Consider the following 7,184-nt stretch of genomic DNA (forward strand, 5'->3'; position numbering starts at 1 on the left):
TTTCCGTTGCTTTCTACAATATGCAGGATTTTAAGTTGCTGGCCTTCAATGTCAGACCAGGTTTTATAGCTATCGTTAGTAGTTACCATTTATAATCCCGATAGGATTTAAGCTAATTTCTGTGAGCCAGTTGACAGTGTTTTGCATTATGACGTTAGCAAAAGGCTAGCAGAATTTTCTTGGAAAGCACGATGTGGCTTGGTGTTTAAATATACAATGTTTGATTCTGTTTTTGTTTTATGTGTCAGTTTTACAGGAAATTTCCAATGGGAGTGACAGACAGACAGACGGACAGACAGCCACACAGTCAGACGTTCGATGGATGGATGGAAAGATAAACAAAGCAGTGGGATTTCTGCGTGTGTCCCACAACTGTTGTTTACATCTCCTAATGACATCACTGCAGAGAAAACAAGCCGAACACAATCCTCACAAGCTCACCAAAGTATTCACCCGCTATTAAAATGAGTAATGTCCTCCTGGTTTGTGTCTCGGGTCCGACACTGCGTTTCTATACATAGCCTTCTTGCTGATTCGCCGTTAAGAGCTGACAATGCAGGATCACGGCTATCTGGTAAATGGAAATGCGACAATCACCCACCACACTCAGCGGATTGCTTTGGCTTGCATCATTTTGGCCGAATGAGTGCTTAGTAAGTGCTCATAAAACAAACGTGAGCTGAACACCAAGTTGAGCTTGAGGACCACCATTGGGGAATTGAGCATGTATCCCATTGTAAGCCATTTTTAGCCGAAAAAAAACGAGCATGTATAGTAAGGCGTTTTTGGCTGAAAAAAACGACCACGTATAGTAAGCCGTTTTTAGCCGAAAAAAACGACCATGTATAGTAAGCCGTTTTTAGCCGAAAAAACCGAGCATGTATAGTAAGGCATTTTTCGCCTGTTTTTGCCCTAAAGAAAACGACCATGTATTGTAAGGCGTTTTTGGCCCCCAAAAAAACAACCATGTATAGTAAGCCATTTTTAGCCGAAAAAAACGACCATGGATAGTAAGCCATTTTTAGCAGAAAAAACGAACATGTATAGTAAGGCGTTTTTGGCTGAAAAAAAACGACCATGTATAGTAAGGCGTTTTTGACTGAAAAAAACGACCACGTATAGTAAGCCGTTTTTGGCTGAAAAAAACGACCATGTATAGTAAGCCATTTTTAGCAGAAAAAAACGAACATGTATAGTAAGGCGTTTTTGGCTGAAAAAAACGACCATGTATAGTAAGCCGTTTTTAGCCGAAAAAAACGACCATGTATATTAAGGCGTTTCTGGCCGAAAAAAACGACCATGTATAGTAAGGCGTTTTTGGCCAAAAAAAACGACCATGTATAGTAAGGCGGTTTTGGCCGAAAAAAAACACCATGTATATTAAGGCATTTTTAGCAGAAAAAACGAACATGTATAGTAAGGTGTTTTTGGCTGAAAAAAACGACCACGTATAATAAGCCGTTTTTGGCTGAAAAAAACGACCATGTATATTAAGGCGTTTTTGGCCGAAAAAAACGAGCATGTATAGTAAGGCATTTTTCGCCTGTTTTTGCCCGAAAGAAAACGACCATGTATTGTAAAGCGTTTTTGGCCCCCAAAAAAACGACCATGTATAGTAAGCCATTTTTAGCAGAAAAAACGAACATGTATAGTAAGGCGTTTTTGGCTGAAAAAAAACAAGCATGTATAGTAAGGCATTTTTCACCTGTTTTTGCCCGAAAGAAAACGACCATGTATTGTAAGGCGTTTTTGGCCCCCCAAAAAACTACCATGTATAGTAAGCCATTTTTAGCCGAAAAAAACGAACATGTATAGTAAGGCGTTTTTGTCTGAAAAAAACGACCATGTATAGTAAGCCGTTTTTGTCTGAAAAAAAACACCATGTATATTAAGGCATTTTTGGCCCAAAAAAAGACCATGTATAGGAAGGAAGCCATTTTTAGTGGAAAAAAATGCCAATGTCAGGATTATTTGATGTAAAACACAAAACAACCCAACCAGGGGTTCTGTGTAGTGGCATGGCTCAGGGGTAGAGTGGTCATGTCCCAAACCAGAGGTTGGGTATTCAATCACTGGTTGCAGCCACCATGTCCCTTCTTTTTAACTGTATAGTAAGGTTTATTTGAGGAAAGACCCAAAACAATCCAATGCTTGCGTGTGGTAGCATGGCTCACGGGTAAAGTGGTTGAGTCTCAGTCCAGAGGTTTGATGTTCAATCCCCGGTGTTGGCAATTTTCTTTAACCATCATGGAAAATAAGGCTTATTTGAGGAAAAACACACAAAAATAACTGACATCTATGTGGTGGCATGGCTCAGGGGTAGAACGATGGATTCCTTAAAAAAAGAGGTTGACTGTTAGATCCTTGGTGCTTGCAATTGTGTTTCATTTTTCTTTACCCACCATGTAAAGTAATTATTTGAGGGTGAAAACAAAGCCATCTATGTGGTGGCATGGCTCAGGGGTAAAGTGTTTGAGTCTCAGTCCAGAGGTTTGATGTTCAATCCCCGGCGTTGGCAATTATCTTTAACCATCATGGAAAATAAGGCTTATTTGAGGAAAAACACACAAAAATAACTGACATCTATGTGGTGGCATGGCTCAGGGGTAGAACGATGGATTCCTTAAAAAAAGAGGTTGACTGTTCGATCCTTGGTGCTTGCAATTGTGTTTCATCTTTCTCACCATGTAAAGTAAGGCTTATTTGAGGAAGAAAACAAAGCCATCTATGTGGTGGCATGGCTCAGGGGTGAAGTGAATGATTCCCAAACCAGAGGTTGGGTGTTCGATCCCCGGTGGTTGCAACTAGTTCTCTTCTTGAAACAATCAGGCTTATTTGAGGAAAGGCCCAAAACAAACAAATGCATCTGTCTGGCGGCATGGCTCAGGGGTAGAGTCATGTATACAACCATGTATAGTAAGCCATCTTTAGCCCAAAAAAACGACCATGTATAGTGAGGCATTTTTGGCTGAAAAAAACGACCATGTATAGTAAGGTGTTTTTGGCCGAAAAAAACGACCATGTATAGGAAGGCGTTTTTGGCCGAATAAAACGACCATGTATAGAAGGCGTTTTTAGCCGAAAAAAAACGACCATGTATAGTAAGCCATTTTTAGCCGAAAAAAACGGCCATGTATAGTAAGGCGTTTTTGGCCGAAAAAAACTACCGAAAAAACAACCATGTATAGTAAGCCATTTTTAGTCGGAAAAAACGACAATGTATAGCAAGCCATTTTTAGCCGAAAACAACGACCATGTATAGTAAGGCGTTTTTGGCCGAAAAAAAACGACCATGTATAGAAGGCGTTTTTAGCCGAAAAAAAACGACCATGTATAGTAAGCCATTTTTAGCCGAAAAAAACGGCCATGTATAGTAAGGCGTTTTTGGCCGAAAAAAACTACCGAAAAAACAACCATGTATAGTAAGCCATTTTTAGTCGGAAAAAACGACAATGTATAGCAAGCCATTTTTAGCCGAAAACACTGACCATGTATAGTAAGGCGTTTTTGGCCGAAAAAAACGACCATGTATAGGAAGGCGTTTTTAGCCGAAAACAACGACAATGTATAGTAAGCCATTTTTAGCCAAAAAAAAAAAACGACCATGTATAGGAAGGTGTTTTTAGCCGAAAACAACGACAATGTATAGTAAACCATTTTTAGCCAAAAAAAACGACCATGTATAGTAAGGCGTTTTTAGCCGAAAACAACGACCATGTATAGTAAGCCATTTTTAGCCGAAAAAAACGGCCATGTATAGTAAGGCGTTTTTGGCCGAAAAAAACTACCGAAAAAACAACCATGTATAGTAAGCCATTTTTAGTCGGAAAAAACGACAATGTATAGCAAGCCATTTTTAGCCGAAAAAAAACGACCATGTATAGAAGGCGTTTTTAGCCGAAAAAAAACGACCATGTATAGTAAGGCGTTTTTGGCCGAAAAAAACTACCGAAAAAACAACCATGTATAGTAAGCCATTTTTAGTCGGAAAAAACGACAATGTATAGCAAGCCATTTTTAGCCGAAAACACTGACCATGTATAGTAAGGCGTTTTTGGCCGAAAAAAACGACCATGTATAGGAAGGCGTTTTTAGCCGAAAACAACGACAATGTATAGTAAGCCATTTTTAGCCAAAAAAAAAAACGACCATGTATAGGAAGGTGTTTTTAGCCGAAAACAACGACAATGTATAGTAAACCATTTTTAGCCAAAAAAAACGACCATGTATAGTAAGGCGTTTTTAGCCGAAAACAACGACCATGTATAGTAAGGCGTTTTTAGCCGAAAAAAACGACCGAAAAAACAACCATGTATAGTAAGCCATTTTTAGCCGGAAAAAACGACAATGTATAGTAAGGCATTTTTGGCTGAAAAAAACGACCATGTATAGTAAGGCGTTTTTAGCCGAAAAAAACGACTATGTATAGTAAGGCGTTTTTGGCCGAAAAAAACGACCATGTATAGTAAGGCGTTTTTAGCCGAAAAAAACGACCGAAAAAACAACCATGTATAGTAAGCCATTTTTAGCCGGAAAAAACGACCATGTATAGTAAGCCATTTTTAGCCGAAAACAACGACCATGTATAGTAAGGCGTTTTTGGCCGAAAAAAACGACCATGTATAGTAAGGCGTTTTTGGCCGAAAAAAAACGACAATTATAGTAAGGCATTTTTAGCCGAAAAAAACGACAATGTATAGTAAGCCATTTTTAGCCAAAAAAAACGACCATGTATAGTAAGGCGTTTTTAGCCGAAAACAACGACCATGTATAGTAAGGCGTTTTTAGCCGAAAAAAACGACCGAAAAAACAACCATGTATAGTAAGCCATTTTTAGCCGGAAAAAACGACCATGTATATAGTAAGCCATTTTTAGCCGAAAACAACGACCATGTATAGTAAGGCGTTTTTGGCCGAAAAAAACGACCATGTATAGTAAGCCATTTTTAGCCGAAAACAACGACCATGTATAGTAAGGCGTTTTTAGCCGAAAAAAACTACCATGTATAGTAAGGCATTTTTGGCCGAAAAAAACAACAATGTATAGTAAGCCATTTTTAGCCAAAAAAAACGACCATGTATAGGAAGGCGTTTTTAGCCGAAAAATACGACCAAAAAATCAAATCATGTATAGTAAGCCATTTTTAGCCGAAAAAAACGACAATGTATAGTAAGGCGTTTTTCACCGAAAAAAAGACCATGTATAGTAAGGCGTTTTTAGCCGAAAACAACGACAATGTATAGTAAGCCATTTTTAGCCGAAAAAAACGACAATGTATAGTGAGGCCTTTTTAGCCGAAAAAAACTACCATGTATATAGTAAGGCATTTTTGGCCGAAAAAAACGACCATGTATAGTAAGGCGTTTTTAGCCGAAAAAAACGACCATGTATAGTAAGGCGTTTTTAGCCGAAAACAACGACCATGTATAGTAAGGCGTTTTTGGCCGAAAAAAACGACCGAAAAAACAACCATGTATAGCAAGCCATTTTTAGCCGAAAACAACGACCATGTATAGTAAGGCGTTTTTGGCCGAAAAAAACGACCATGTATAGGAAGGCGTTTTTGGCCGAAAAAAACGACCATGTATAGAAGGCGTTTTTAGCCGAAAAAAAACGACCATGTATAGTAAGCCATTTTTAGCCGAAAAAAACGGCCATGTTTTTTTCGGCGAAAAACGCCTTACTATACATGGTCGTTTTTTTTGGCTAAAAATGGCTTACTATACATGGTTGTTTTTTTGGTCGTTTTTTCGGCTAAAAACGCCTTACTATACATGGTCGTTTTTTTCGGCGAAAAACGCCTTACTATACATGGTCATTTTTTTCGGCCAAAAACGCCTTACTATACATGGCTGTTGCTTTCGGCTAAAAATGGCTTACTATACATTGTCGTTTTTTCGTCTAAAAATGGCGTACCATACATGGTTGTTTTTTCGGTCTTTTTTTTTGGCTAAAAAAATCCTTACTATACATGGTCGTTTTTTTTGGCTAAAAATGGCTTACTATACATGGTTGTTTTTTCGGTCGTTTTTTTTGGCCAAAAACGCCTTAATATACATGGTCGTTTTTTTCAGCCAAAAACGGCTTATTATACGTGGTCGTTTTTTTCAGCCAAAAACACCTTACTATACATGTTCGTTTTTTCTGCTAAAAATGCCTTAATATACATGGTGTTTTTTTTCGGCCAAAACCGCCTTACTATACATGATCGTTTTTTTTGGCCAAAAACGCCTTACTATACATGGTCGTTTTTTTCGGCCAGAAACGCCTTAATATACATGGTCGTTTTTTTCGGCTAAAAACGGCTTACTATACATGGTCGTTTTTTTCAGCCAAAAACGCCTTACTATACATGTTCGTTTTTTTCTGCTAAAAATGGCTTACTATACATGGTCGTTTTTTTCAGCCAAAAACGGCTTACTATACGTGGTCGTTTTTTTCAGTCAAAAACGCCTTACTATACATGGTCGTTTTTTTTCAGCCAAAAACGCCTTACTATACATGTTCGTTTTTTCTGCTAAAAATGGCTTACTATCCATGGCTGTTGCTTTCGGCTAAAAATGGCTTACTATACATTGTCGTTTTTTCGTCTAAAAATGGCGTACCATACATGGTTGTTTTTTCGGTCTTTTTTTTTGGCTAAAAAAATCCTTACTATATATGGTCGTTTTTTTTGGCTAAAAATGGCTTACTATACATGGTTGTTTTTTCGGTCGTTTTTTTTGGCCAAAAACGCCTTACTATACATGGTCGGTTTTTTTTCGGTCGTTTTTTCCCAGCCAAAAACGCCTTCTTATACAAGGTCGTTTTTTTCGGCAAAAAAACGCCTTTCTATACATGGTTGTTTTTTCCGCCAAAAACGCCTTACTATATCTACATGGTTGTTTTTTACGGCCAAAAAAGGCCTACTATACATGGTCGTTTTTTTCAGCTAAAAACGCCTTCCTATACATGGTCGTTAAACATGCGTGGCAGGCTGATTGAACACTCTAAATTGTCCCTCAGTGTGAGTGTGAGTGCGAATGGTTGTTCGTTTCTGTGTGCCCTGTGATTTGCTGGCAACCGATTCAGGGTGTCCCCCGCCTATTGCCCGAGGACAACTCGGATAGGCTCCAGCACCCCCTGCGACCCTTGTGAGGATCAAGTGGCTCGGAAGATGAGTGAATGAATGAATGAATAGTTT

The 7,184-nt window shown here is 38.6% G+C and overlaps 1 protein-coding gene across 7 annotated transcripts in view; it reads left to right on the top strand.

Annotated features, from left to right (window-relative positions):
* znf438 (zinc finger protein 438) overlaps window positions 1–1,034 on the top strand; it is a 49,305-nt gene extending 48,271 nt beyond the window's left edge. For 4 of the 7 annotated variants that reach the window (XR_007960418.1, XR_007960419.1, XR_007960421.1 and 1 more), the window contains exons 8-9: window positions 249–736; window positions 979–1,034. The gene's annotated coding sequence lies outside the window, so the exon portion shown is untranslated. The remainder of the gene's footprint in view (window positions 1–248; window positions 737–978) is intronic. The other 3 variants (XR_007960422.1, XR_007960423.1, XR_007960424.1) reach the window with 1 other exon arrangement.
* The last annotated feature ends 6,150 nt before the right edge of the window (window positions 1,035–7,184 follow it).

The sequence above is a fragment of the Hippocampus zosterae genome, chromosome 20 (genome assembly GCF_025434085.1).
Source record: "Hippocampus zosterae strain Florida chromosome 20, ASM2543408v3, whole genome shotgun sequence".
NCBI classification, from domain to species: Eukaryota; Metazoa; Chordata; class Actinopteri; order Syngnathiformes; family Syngnathidae; genus Hippocampus; species Hippocampus zosterae.